Source organism: Pteropus medius, unplaced genomic scaffold (genome assembly GCF_902729225.1).
Source record: "Pteropus medius unplaced genomic scaffold, Ma_sr-lr_union100, whole genome shotgun sequence".
NCBI lineage: Eukaryota > Metazoa > Chordata > Mammalia > Chiroptera > Pteropodidae > Pteropus > Pteropus medius.
Window position 1 is genome coordinate 2,323,305 of NW_024351733.1, and position 15,370 is coordinate 2,338,674.

General features: G+C 34.2%; 1 protein-coding gene across 1 annotated transcript in view; it reads left to right on the forward strand.

Moving 5' to 3' along the window:
- DMD (dystrophin) overlaps positions 1 to 15,370 on the forward strand; it is a 1,897,222-nt gene that overhangs the window by 899,202 nt on the left and 982,650 nt on the right. The window lies entirely within an intron of this gene.

Sequence of the window (15,370 nt, forward strand, 5' to 3'; positions counted from 1 at the left end):
ACAAGAGAGAGACAATTATGATCAACTGTGGTCATACATTCCAGAATACCAATGTTGTTTCCACACTTTAAGTGTTGTTGGATCATTATGTGAGATTCATAATTTTGTCCTGTTGTACTCACTTTTGCATTACCATTCAGTCTTAATTTATTACACTCTATTAAAAGTTTTTAGGTAATTTGTTCTTATTGCTACTCAGACATTAAAATGTCTGCAGGCTGTGAAAATGAATAAATTTAATGTGCCACTATAGTTCTCAAAATCCTAGCATTACAACTAATAATACAGGCTTATATTGTATTATAAATCCTAATTAACGTGGATTTCTTTTGAAAATTCCATTTTGCTACTATTTTTAGGTAATATATTTTCCAGACATTTTATCCTTAAATTTCTATTTGTTTTTAATAATATATGGCTTTTGTATTAGATTGCTGAAATAACCTTAACTTTAAAACTACACAATTGTTAAAAAAAATAATAAGCTGTATAGTGTGGTTTAATGGAGGCTTATGAACATTTATTTAAGATATATGCTATAATGAGCAAACTCTACCAATCTGTAGTTCATAGGAATTTGCAAATTTTCTCTCTTAACCAGGACTGTCCCTAGAAAAGTGTTCAGGGCCATTTTAACCAACACATAACCACCTAAGTTTATTTCATCGAAAGGAGACTGAATTTTTAAAATCTTTCATAGTCTTCTTGGGATATTGTTAGGAACATAAATTTCAAATTGAATTTTAATGATGTTCAGATAAGAGAAGTGCATGGCACTGACCCCTCCATAATGCATAGGGCTTAGGAGGCCACTAGTTATTTGCCCCACCCGAGGGATGAATCTACCCATAGGATTACCTGTATTTTAGAGAACTGGTGTACCACCAGTAAGTTCTAGTTTAAATATTTAGCCCTGATGATTCCTTTTATTTAAATTAACTTTTAAAATCAATACATTTTTTTTAGGAAATTTACTTGGGAGCTATTCTGTGTCAGACCCCATGCTAGGTGCTCAGGATGTCAAAACTGACACAGTTCTAGTCTACTCACAGAGAATCCGAGGTTTACTGAATCCAAGGTGATGGACATTTAAACAATTGAAATATGAATGGCATATTCAGTAGATAGATATTTAAGTAATTAAAATAACATCTAAGACAGCAGTCCCCAAGCATTTTGGCACTGAGGACTAGTGCTCCTATGAGAATCTAATGCCTGATGATCTGAGGTAGAGCTGAGGCGATGATGTTAGTGCTGGGAAGCGGCTGCAAATAAAGACGAAGCTTTACTTCCTCTCCCGCTGCTCACCTCCTGCAGTATGGTCAGCTTCCTAACAGGCCACAAACACTACCAGTAGGAAGCCCGGGGATTCAGGACCTCGATCTGATATAAAAGAGATAAGTAGTTCAACATCAGGGAAGCCAGAAAAGGAACAACAAAAGCAATAAACAACTAGCTAGAAAATTTGAAAGAGCTTCAAAGAAGAAGTGATAAGGGAAATAAGTGAGACAAGGTTACAACCAAAAAAAAAAGTAAAACAAAGAAACATTTGAAAAGTGATAGCGTTATGAAAAATTGTGACATGCTTAGGATGTGATAAGAGGTGCTCTTGGTCAGATAATGGTTGAATGAAAAGAAATGGCAAGAAATGATGTTGAGGATATCATTTCCTTTTTTTATTGGTTATACTTTGGTTTGGTTTTTGTTTTTGTTTTGTTTTTTAATCTAGTGGACTAGTATTTTCCAAACTGTGTCATGAAATCAATTTGTGGATCACCACCAACATTTGTTTCGGGTGAAGCAAAATAGAATGTATCAGAGTTCATGACACATACTGAAAAATTATATCATAGATATTTTGTTTTAATTGTGTGTGGGGGGAGTATTTCTGATTGAGTGTTACAAGGTAATAATATGTGAAGAATTTAGTTTAAAAATTGCAAAGCCAATTTAGGAAATGTGTAATTTGGGAAGATGGTATAAAGTCAATTTTGCAAAAACATGCCCAGAAAGATGTAATAGATTTACTTAATTGCAGCAGCTTATAAAGTTGATTTTAGTGTCTTGCTATTTCAAAGGTTACAAGGGATATTACCTGATGTGATTGTCAAAAAAAATCCCAGCAAGATAAGTAGAAAAGGCATTCCTATAACTCTATTACAAAGACTCAGAAAGGTTAAATATTTTACCAAAAATCTCAAGGCTAATAAATAAGGCCTTGGGATCTGAATATCATGTGGTTTACCAATTGTTAGCTAGAAGTTAAAGATGTTAAGTATATAAGTTAGTAGAAAGATAGATAGATAGATAGATAGAAGCTCTGCCTAATAAGTATTGATGACATTAATAAAGAGAATAATACTCGCTGCTCTCCACAAGATAAAGCCCTCTTAAGAGGCCTTAAGGATATTACATGATAAAGATAAAACTTCTATAATCTATAAAATGCTATTTAGTGATGAGTATAATCCTAATTAAACTTATCTTATGTTATTATCAGTAAGGATGAGACATCTTTATTACAATGGGTTATAATTTGAGTCCTAGTATATCATAATCAGAGTATTAGAAGGGGTTATTTTTTATGAGCGATAATGTTAGGGTTGCTAATAATGACAATAACAGTCATAACATAACAAGGCACTTGATAATTTATGAAGCACATCAAATTATATTATCATTGTCATATTCATCTCCTATTGAGATATAGATTTTTTATTGGAGGAGGGTCCTTTATTGCTGTAAGATACATGTTCCAGAGGGAACAGAAGATGTAGGGCCACTCATTTATTTTTCCCTGATTCAAAATAAAAGTAGGGTTTTGACAAGAGAGCAGAATTTGGTTTGCATCTGCCACATATGGAGGACACGAGCATTAGGCTGTATGTAGTGAAGGCTGATGTTCTCTAAAAAAACCTTGACAGTGAAAGGCCTAGGGTTTAATAGTTGCCTCCTTTTCAGTATACCCTTAGAAGAAAAGCCACCATGACACATATGGTCCCTTCAAAGCAAAATTCTTTTCCCTTAACACTGCACAGCTGTGGATATCAGCAACCTTTTGCTCATTGAACATATTTTGTCAATCGTCAGGATAGTGCTGTATACCAAAGTTTCAACCTAGAGCCAACAATGCTTTGCACAGTGATCTTATAGCAGTGGGAGAGGCAGGTGTCTGCCTTTGTGTGAGGGGATGAGGAATCAATGACAGCTCCAACATTCAAGGAAGTTAGTTTTGTGCAAAGAGAGAGAGATGTATGAATCTCAAAGTTGGTATAACACAATTCTTTTCAAATTCTGTATTCATTATAATTATGAAGTCCTATGGGGCCAGAGAGGAGGGGATGTTGAGCTTTGGGAAGGCCAAAGAAGTCCTCACTATGAGTAGGCAGCTTTATTAGGAAGAGGAAAGTGTCCTTGACCATGAGAACACATGTTAAAAGGCCAGGTGGCCTCACAAAATGTAGGTTGTTAGGAGAATGGAAACACCTTTGAGTGGTAATAGCTTAGGGAGCTCAGAATCCCAGGTGGAGAGTGATAACACAGGCTGGTTTGGAACACCTTGTGAAGAATATAATATGATACACATACAAGTCTGTGTTTTAGCCTGTAAATAACTGAGTTACTGAATATATTTAAACTGAGGAGTGTCTGGACAAGACTTGCAATTTTTAAGATAAACTTGTTTAAGATACTTATGGTTTTTTGTGTACCTCCCAGGTCTTTACATTATAATTTTGTTGAGAAATTTTAAAGGAAAACTGCAGTTCAGCATGCATGAAAAAGTACAGCTTCGAGTCATTATTCAAAGTACATAGTCGACAGGTTTTTTGATCTTGTTATGTTTATTTTCTTTCCAGACATTCCAAATGTAAACAAATTTTAACTGGTTTGTTTCTCCTTCAGTATCCGTCTGAAGGTGTTTTGTGTGTGTGTTTTCTGTTTGAAAATAAAGTAGCAAATGTGACTAAGATCGACTTAATGTGGCCATAAAGTACTCAGGAGTCTTACTTTAAAAGACAGCATTATTTTAATTAAAAATCTAGGGAGGACACTAATGTTATTTTGTGTATCATTCTCAGCTTTCCCCGAATCATATATTAAGCTCTTGCTGCCAAAGGAGACAGCACTGCAGAGTGCTTACCAGCATAGGTTCTTAGCTGGTTGAATTTTGCCAGTCACTCCCCTCAATATAGAAATTAAATAAGTTTTTATAGAGGACCTACTGTATAATATATACCATTTCAGGATATAAGGATTCAGTGGTGAAAGAAAACTAGTGTGCATTCTCAAAAAAGAAATAAAGGAGATCTGTATAGTGATATCCCAGTCTTTTAATGTCCTCTTTTAAAATAAAGATTCCTCTTTGAGAAATATAGTCCCTCATAAGCTATAACTGTCAACACTTCAATAATCATTTAGGATTTCTTGGAGATTTCTACCTTGTGGCTGACGGTAACTGAAGTCCAAACCTCTCAGAACTGTTAATGAAATAAAGAAATAAATGACTGTCGACTCACAATCAGAAAGGGCTACAAACAAGATGCCAAGGGCTATGAGGCAGGGCAGCCCATCAGGAGGATGGGAGGAGGAGAGGGAAGAATAAAGAGTGTGGGAGATGAAGCGTCATCCTCTGAAGGAAGACATTGGAACTGTAATGGGAGTTAGAAAGTTTCATTTAGCATCTTCCCTAAACAACCTGGCTTTGTTTGCATGGTCAACATTTCATTCATTCTCATTTATTTCTCAAATAACCCAATGAAATAAGAATTATTTTTTGTTTGTTTTACATAAGTATTTTTTTATTAGTTTCTAGTATACAGTACACTAGTTAGACACTTATATAGTTTATAAAATGATCCCCCTGTTTGTTTTTTCTCTCCTCTGGCTCTCCACATTATTTTTATTTAAATCCAAATTCTAGAGAGTTAAGGAACTTTTCAGGAGGTAATCCAAATATCACCTTCTTGGTAAAGTTTTTTAGAATTTGCAAATAGTTCCACTCTTAAAAGGAAACCCCAGACTGAGGCAGTGATATAGTCACTGACGGTACATCTGCGCAATAATAGAATAAAGTATTTTACCATGAGCGATATTTTTAAAATTCCAGTGATCTGCCTCACTTTGAAGTGTCATATTTATGTGAATGCTAAAGTTCTTGTGTATCTTCTAAATTCTAACAGCATTACATCAACACTACATTAATCCAAGCTTTGTTAGTAGGAGAGAGATATTCATGGGTTGGGTTCTAGGGTCTCCTCCAAACAGAGAAGTATTTTCCAAAGTAGCCTGATCATAAAAATCACAATATCAGGTCTCTCTCCAGAGCTGCAATGCCCATTTCAGTAGCCACATGTGATAGATACTGAGCTCTTGAAATGTGGACAGTCCAAATCGAGATGAACTGTGAGTATAAAACATACACTGGGTTTTGAAGAATTAGTAAGAACAAAAAAGGAAGTAAACTATCTCATTACATGTTAAAATAGTAACATTTTGTCATATTGGATTAAATAAAATATATTATTTAAAGTAAATCAAACTGTTCCTTTTTCCTTTTTGAATGTGGCTATTTGAAAATTCAAAATTACTTATGTGGTTCAGATTCTATTAGTGCTGCTCTGGAAAGTCTAATTTGCTTAGTTTGAATGAAGTCCTACTTATTAAGGCCCCAGGTGATTTTATAATCAGGAAACATATTGTAGGAGACTGAATAAGTGATTTTCATTATAGCAACTTATCAGAAAAGCTGATTGGGTGTGGAGGAATGGAGAAAGGATTAGGGACTTGCCTCTCTTCCCTAGGATCACATCATTCCCAGTTTTTTTCTTTTCTTTCATCCCAAGTCAAAACTACGGAATTTACGGATGACGGTGTTCTGATCTAGGAAAAGACTTAAAAGCGTAAACTGCCTTAAGTCTCCTCCAGGCTTTTCTATTTAAAAAAGAAACTCAAGATTCGGGTAACTGTATAATTCTGGAATTGGTAGGTGTAGTGGGATATATTTTTGAGTAGGAGCTGCAGAGGCTTCTGTTATGCAGCTGTTAGAACCCCTCCCTCTTTCCAAATGTTCACACAGGAATAAAATGTGTGGAATCAGCATTATTTAGTAGCTCTCTGACTGAACATCCTCACCGCTGCTAGTGGCTGGGCACCGCTCATGGCTTGGTGAAAACTCACTCATTCTAAAGGGGAAAACATCTGTGCTTGACCACAGGGAGTATTTGCAACTGTCAAAGCTTAAGTAAATGTGGAGTGTTCCCTGTTGTTTACTCAAGTGAAAAATAGTGGTCTACCTCCTAGCTGAAGCACTAATTATTGATATCTGTCTTGATGGTGCCTGAGGAGAAAGGCTATCAAAGGGAATCAATTTCTAAATTATAGTATGCATCTTGGCCATGGAAGTTATTGATTTTTAGCCAATATTTGCTATTTTTTCATCTATAGTATGGGAAAGCAGTGTAATGAACCTAACTCTCGCTGCCTTGACTTGCTTTACTCAACACATTCACAATAAGCATGTCAATACACATACACGTTTCGTATTTCTAAGGTTTATTTTACATCACTTTGTTACTGACCAAAAAGAAAAAGAAAATACTCTATTGATTGCATAACCGTTATAACTGTTTTTTGTCACTTAGATTCCTTTGTATGGTATTAATGATCTTGCATGCATTTGGCATCATAAAGCTAGATAGATTTTCATATATGATATATATGTTTTCAAATAAATGTTTGTTTTCAGATTATAAATGTATTATAGGTCATGTAAATAATACTGAATACATGGTGGATTTTATTTCACACATTGAGGGTGCCAGTAGTAAGACAAAACAGGTTCAAAAAAGGATATACGAAACAAATGCTTCTTTAATCATTAAGTTAAAAAAAAGAATTCTAGAATAAGATTGGTAAATTAGATTCAAAACTTGTTAAATCCTATAGCCTTTGGGTTTCTATTCTCTACTGGGTGAAAAGTCATTTGAATCATATCAGTTTTCTACAAATTGACATTTAACTTTATAGAGTTATAGAGTTACTGTACTCAAAGTAATAGTATACAGTGAGTCAAACAGATTTGTGTTTTTCTGGAAATGTAGAAGCCCATTCGAGGATATGGAGTGGGGGACATATTAAATAACACTCCACTGTTATTTTGAAACAAATATAATCATCCTTTGGTCTCACCTTCAAGTTTTGGATAATTTTTTTTCTTAAACTAAAATACTGTCAACTTTTAAAATGTTTCTCCTTTTAGTCTTTTCCTGTGGATTTTTGGAATATAGTTAAAATGTGCTGTATTTTTATCATTGAATTTCAGTTCTACTGGAATAACTTAAAGATGTTCATCAATTAATATATCTCAAATATTAACTACTTAAGTGTTAAAAGAAAATATATCAGGAACACAGGCTTACACTTTCAAAACATGGTATTACTAAATGTCTTGACACTTAAAATTAAATAGTACCTTTTTCTTGCATAAAAAGCATGACAATTAGGTGCTTCCAATAGTCACATAAAATGACTTTTGTGATTCCAGTTATAAAAAAAGCTATGTTTGTCAAAAAGAACAGATACATCTACCTCTAAAAATTAAATCCAGTTGATTCTCTCACTTCTTTTACTACTATGGTGATTAATGGAAAGCAGTTGATCTGGTGCTCTGAAATTTCTTTCTATATAATTTTATCACTCCATATAATTACAATACCTTTTTGGGAAAGCTACCTTTCGATATGAAACAAAATATTACATGGTTCTGCAGGAATAAGGCTTAGGATTTCAACATACATATTACATGGGAGTCTCATCCAGGAGGCTATATGAAAGCATGCATTTAAAAGTAATACTTAATACTCTAAAACAGTCTATTTGCTTATTATAATCCACATGAAAAATATAAAGTAAACTAAGCGTGAATCAAGAGGAATATTGAGAGTTAGAAACATATGCATATGTGTTTCATATGTTCAGATCCAGAAGTCAGGACTCAGATCTGTTGTGTAAAATGTGGGTTGCATGGTTAACATACAAATGCCATTAAGTTTCTTTAGCTGTACATACTTTAAAGTGGAATTTTAACTCAAGAAGAATATCTATGGGTTTGTGGTATTTTAGAGCTGCAAGGAACCTGAATCATCTTGCTATCAATTTAGATCATCAAAGATTTTTGGAGTCCCTACTATGCGATTGGTCAATGTCAGAGAATCAATAATATATAGGGACAAGAGAAGGGCTTCTTAACTGTGTATGCTACTATGGACCCCTTTAGCCCTGTGGTAGAGCCTATGAACCCCTTCGAATAATAATTTAAATACAGATATAAATACATAGAATTACAAAAGATACCAATTAAATATCATTGCAAAAATAAGTTTCACTGTTATGATATGATAGTATATGTGCCTCATTATTAATACATTAAGCAATAAGACCTAGAAACAGTTCTAATCAGCACTGAAGTTTTCTTTTTGTTATGGTAAGAACATGTAACATGAGAGATAACCTCTTTTTAAAAAAATTTAATAGTTTTTTTCAGTTACAGCTGACATACAGTATTATATTAGTTTCAGCTGTACAACACAGTGATTAGTCATTTATACAACTTACGAAGTGATCACCCCAATAAATCCAGTACCCATCTGACCATACGTAGTTATTACAATATTATTGACTATATTCCCCATGCTGTACGTAACATCCTCATGACTGTTTTGTAACTACCAATTTATACTTCTTAATCCCTCCCCCTTTTTTACCCCTCCCAAACCTCTCCCACCTGGCAACCATCTAAAATGTTCTCTATATCTATGAGTTTGTTTCTGTTTTGTTTGTTCATTTTTTTTAGATTCTGCATATAAGTGAAATCACATGGTATTTGTCTTTGTCTGACTTATTTCACTTAGCATAATCTCTAGGTCCATCTATACTGCTGCAAATGTTAAGATTTCATTATTTTTATGATAGAGTAATATTCCATTGTATATATGTACCACTTCTGCATTATCCATTTATCTATCAGTGGACACAGGTTGCTTCTCAATCTTGGCTTTTGTAACTAATGCTGCAATGAACATGGCAGTGAAGATAATCTTGTTTTCATTTCCTTTAAATATATCCAGAAGTATAATTTCTGGGTCATGTGTTAGTTCTAATTTTCATTTTTTGAGGAACCTCTATACTACTTTCTATAGGAGCTGTACCATTTTACATTCCCATCAACAATGTACAAAGAGATCACAATTTCTTTACACCCTTGCCAATACTTAAAAAAAAAAAATAATAGCCATCCTAACAGGTGTGAGGTGATAGATACCTCATTATTGTTTTGATTTGCATTACTCTGATGATTAGTGATGTTGAGCATCTTCCCATATACCTGTTAGCCATTTGTATATCTTTTTTGGAGAAATGTCTATTCAAGTCCTGTGCCCATTTTGAAATCAAGTCACCCTCTCTCTCTCTCTTTCTCTCTCTTTTTCACTCTGTCTCTCCCTCCTCCTCCCTCCCTCCCTATCAACTATTGATCTGCTATTGAATCAGAAAAGTTCTTTAAATATTTTGAATATTAACTTCTTATCAGATAATGGTTTGCAAATATTTTCTCCCATTTTGTAGGTTGCCTTTTCACTATGTTGACTGTTACCTTTGCTATGCAGAAGCTTTTTAAGTTTGCTGTAGTCCCACTTGTCTAATTTTCTTTTGTTGCCTACACTTTTGGTGTCATATCTAAGAAATCATTGCCAAGACCAGTGACCAGTGTCATAAAATTTCCCCTGTGTTTTCTTCTAGGAGTTTTATAGTTTCAGACCTTACATTTAAATCTTTATTTTGAATTTATTTTTACCGATGTTGAAAATAAACAATGTTTCAAGAAATCTATAACTATGATATATAAAAAACATTTATTATTTCTATTAGTAAAAGTCACATTTGTAGTTAATGCTATTGTAGTTAATCAACTACATTAAAAACCAAAAGAAATGCTTATTTTCAGGTAAAGTTTGGTTCAAATAAAGAATATTTTTCTCATTATCTATGTTTACTCTCCAGTGAAGGTCCTTGAAACCCAGGTGAAGAACACTTTTGAATTAGTTTTCTAAGGTTACAAAATATCACAAACTAGGTGGGTTAAGACAACAGAAATTTATTGCCTCACAATTCTGGCTGGAAGAGATCTGAAATCAAGGTGTCAGCGGAGCCATACTCTCTCTGAAGTCTCTAGAGGAGGATATGTTCTTGTGCATTCCTAGCTTCTGGTGGTTGCCAGCAATCCTTGAAGCTTCTTGGCTTATAGACGCATCACTTCAATCTCTGCCTCCATCTTCATATGGTGTTCTCTGTGTGTGTGTGTATATCCCTGCGTGTCTGATTTCTTTTAAGGACATTTTATTATGGCCCATCCTGATTTAGTATGACCTGGTCTTAACTAATTACATTACAAGATCTTGTAACTAATTACAAGACCTTATTTCTGAATAAGATCATATTCTGAGGTTCCAGGTGGACATGTATTTGGGGTGAGGAACACTGTTCAACCCAGCATACCCCAGTTTACAATAAAGCAAGTTGGGTAATTGCAATAGGTGTCCTCAGGCTTGCTTTCTTCTGGCCCATGCTAGGTTCCTTCTGTTAACATACACTTTCCATGTGGGTTCCCATCAAGCTGGCTAGTGTGTTCTTCCACTTCAGAGATATTACTGTCATTCTTTCTGGAAGTCAGCTCAAGATCACTCTTATTAGAGCAAAACAGGTCTTCAGGAGGATGGGTTTCTTCTTTAATAGTCACTCTCTTCAATGATGTGTTGGTTCCAGATTCTCTCATTCTTTTGTTGGAAACTTTCTAAACTGTCTTTCCAATTATAATATCTGACTAAAGACACAAAACAAATATGTACCTATGTATGGATTAAAATTTCTATAAAATAATGTGGTTTTTATATTTTAAAAGAAATATTCCCTCTTCCATTTTTCATTTTTTCAGCCTTTCAATCTAATCATGCAAGTTCCTTCTGTTTTCTTCTAAATCTAAATGGCTAAGATTTTTTAAACACAATTTAAAAATCATTTCTTGGTAACTCATCATGCTGAACCTTTTCTCACTTGCCACTCTAAAAATAAGCCAAGGGCATTCAATAGTATTAATGAAAAGACTAGCCACTTTTTATGGGAAACCATGAGGTAGTATCTTTTAAAGGAAGAAGCGACAGATGAATGATTAATTTTACAGAAAGAAATAAAAATGTTGTATATTTAAATACAAATTTGCAACCTATTTACCCCCTGCAGTTCACTGCTGATTTAAGAGAAGCAACTATACCCCAAATCACCCATAAACTCCAAAATTCATGAACACATAAACAGAAAATTTCCAAATAGTTCTATAGGGAAAATATTTCTTTTTTGAGAAAGAACGAGAGAGAGAGAGACCCGAGTATAAGCTAACACTATATTTGTTGACCGAAAGTGATAATACTTCAACCCATGTGAGAGAGAATGACAACATAATTAAGTGAGAAAGGGAGGACTAAAATTTGTTCATTAAAATTCAGAGTCCTCTGCCTTATTGTTTGTTTGTTTGTTTAATTTCATGATCCTAACAGTACATAAATATGTGCTTGGCTTATTTAAACTCTTCTTTTTTCAACGTGATCAGTAGCTTGAGCAGTGGATATATTGTATGAGAAATATCAGAGACAACTTAATCAGCGCATGCACTTTACATGTGAAATCTAATTATTGTGAAACCTGATATGAACTAAATATTGAGGTTAGATAGTTTTTCATATTATAGCCATTTTAATATATAATACTAATGCCTTGCATTTGTATACATCTTTACAGTTTTTTATTTATAGTAGTTATATGGCTTGCAAAAGTCAAAAACTCAGAAAGCTTTAGGGCTGACACCTGGGCCCAGGTTTTTTTTTTGTTTTGTTTTTGTTTTTTTTTTTTCCTGCAAGGCCAAGGCTGTTTTTATACAGCTTACCAAAAATAGAGAACCACTGTGGAGTGAAATTTCTTTGATATCTGTAACAATAATGTAGAAGCTTACGAGTATTATACAAATGTCATAAGTCTATTATTTCTTTATATTACAGAACCGAAAGGCAGCATTAATGGCTAAATGCAATACTTAGCAATACTCTGTATTGTTTAGGACTGGAAATGTGCCTGAAATGTGCATTTCTTTCCCAAATAGCTTGTATAATATTTGAAATCTGACAAGTAACCTAATAATTGTATGGCATACATTCAAATGTAAACGTGAAGTTGTTAAAGGCACAGGCGAATATTCAGAATAAACATCTTAACCATAAATTAGAGGTATTAGACTTGAGTGGATGAATGGGGCAATAGAAAATTACAAACGACTCCTATGGTGACCTTACAGATGTTTATTTTAACCTTATAGGCAGTCTTTTTGATGCTTCCCAACCTATTTCCAGAAAGACTAGCATTTGGAACAGGGCCTGCAGAGGTCTAACTATGGATTTATGTTTACCACAACTACACAGATAGGGAGAGAGGACAATGGACCACCTTCCTGGCTTCCATGCTATCACTCTCCTAGCTTTCGCTCTACCTCATTGGCTGTTCCTTCTCAGTTTCTTCTGCTAACTCTTCTTCTCCCTCTGAATGTTAAGGCAGTGGTTTGCACATGTTGATTATGCTTTCCTATCAGAACCAAAATTTAAGCACATTTCTTTTCATAAATGAACATTTACTTATACATTTCATATGACTATGCTTAAATAAATACCTAAAATGTACAGTGATATAAATCAATAAATATCAATAAATAAACATTTCCGTTTCACACTCCAGTGAACTGTGCTATCTCTCGGGGATGTGTACCACATAATTTGAGACCACATCACAATCCTCAGGTTCCCAGAGCTATACTCTCACCTCCTAGGTGACATCATCAGTTTATATGGACTTAAATACCATATTAGTTTGATAACTACTCAGTTTCTCTCTAAAGCCCAGGTTTCTCTGAACTCCAATCCTGCACCTCTGTCTGACTATTTGAACCATTCCTTAGCCTCTATACATGCAGCTTTGACATTTCCATTAAAATTTATCTTCTACCCCAGCCCACATCTACCCTACATCAACATCTTTTTTAATTTTTATTTTTCAATTAGAGTTGGCATTCGATATTATTTTATATTAGTTTCAGATGTACAACATAGTGATTAGACATTATATAACTTACAAAGTGATCACCCCAATAAATACAGTACCCATCTGACACCATACATAGTTATTACAATATTAATGACCATATTCTCTATGCTGTACTTCACATCCCTGACTATTTGGTGACTACCAATTTGTACTTCTTCACCCTTTCCCCTTTTTCACCCACTTCCTGACCCCCTCCCATCTGGCAATCACCAGCTTGTTCTCTGTATCTATGAGTCTGTTTCTGTTCTGTTTGTTCATTTATTTTGTTTTTTTAGATTCCACATATAAATGAGATCATATGGTATTTGTTTTCCTCTGTCTGATTTATTTCACTTAGCATGAAACCCTCTAGGTTCGTCACTGTCATTGCAAATGGTAAGATTTTATTATTTTTCATGGCTGAGTAATATTCCATTGTATATATTTACCATAACTCCTTTATCCAGTTGGCTATTGACGGGCACTTAGGTTGCTTCCATATCTTGGCTATTGTAAATAAGGCTGCAGTGAATATAGTGGTGCATGTATCTTTTCAAATTAGTGTTTAGGATATTTTTTGGATAAATAACGAGACTCATTATCATCTACTAGGTTAGTAAAGAATCAGGGTCAAAATGATTCATGAATTTCCTTCCCTTTTTATATCTAATTCATAGGCATGTAATACCCTGCAACTTCCATCTTCGAAATTGATCTTGAATTTGCCTTTTTTTCCTCTGCTTTACACCACCTTAGGCCAGGTACCTCTAACTTCTTGCCAGATTAAGCTTCAACCTCTTACTATTGCTGCTGTTGGTTTATTTCTATCCAGTCCTACATAGCAACAAAACTGATCTGAAAAACGGCAGACAGATAAGGACATTTCCACGCTTAAATCCTTTCATTGCAAATGGATTTTTCTTGCAATTAGGATGAACTCCAAACTCCTTATCATGGCTTAGACTGTACTGAGTTACTGAATGTACTGAATATGCTGAATTCTTATCTTTGTCATGATCCTCTCCAGCCACTTTTTTCTTTTAATGTATTCTAGTCATACCAGTGTTTCTGCACTTTCTGGAACACCTCAGAGCCTTTGCACATACATTTTTTTCTGCTTTCTAGACAGTTCTTTCCTTTTTCTTTATATTGCTAGGTGCTTCTTTCCATTTAGGTATCAGATGAAATGCCACTGCCTTCTGTTCCTACACCTATTACCTCACAAAAAGTTTATGTCTATATTAAATAATTAATAGAATTCTACTAAGCAGTTGAAAAAAAAAGAACAAGCTTTTGATGGAAGCAACAGTATGATAAATCTTAAAAACATTATACTGAACAAAATGGCACAGACGTAAATATAAGCATTTATTTGAAGTTAAAGAATAGCAAAATTAATCTGTGGTAATAGAAGTAAAAAAAAAAAAAAGTGGTTGCCTCCAGGGGAAGGTTAGATTTGACTGGACAGAAGCATAAGGCACTTCTGGGATAATAGAAATGCTTTGTATTATGTTTGCCTGGCAGTTACCTGGCTGTATTCAATTGTCAAAACATGCCAATGTGAACACTTAGATTCCTGCATTTTATTGTATGTAAATTATGCCTCATTTGGAAAAATAGCAATATTTTTATTCCCTAAATTTTGTCAGTAGTTGAAGTTCTTTTAAAGATTCGGTTCAACTGAGATTAATTCTGTAGCCATCATCAATGTGTGATAATTTTGCATGTTGTCGAGTCTACCTTAGATCATTGAAAGTTATAATCACAATAAAAATTATTTATGATGGTTGCATAGTATAAAGTTTATCTCCATTTCTCTTTAATAGCTTTTGAGATTTCAACTTCTTAACAGTTTTTGGAGTTGGTGGTGTGTCCTGGTGGAGCAAGAATGTGTTTTAGAGTAAGATAGGCTTGGTATAGAGTCTCGTGTCTACCAATTATCTGCAACATGGGCCTGTTGCTAGATCTGAATAGCTTCAACTATAAAATGAGAATAAAGTTTGGCTTACAAAGCAAAGATTCTTAAATTAAAAATGATAATTCCTGAGATTTGAGAACCTCCCAAATCTCATCCACATATGCCAGGTTAAAGAACTTTATCATGGACTAGAAATAAGTTGAGATGTTAGAGTGAAAGTGCATTTGTTCAAAGGGGCCTGTTGTGGTTGACCGCCACGGAGTAAGCACTCTGTAG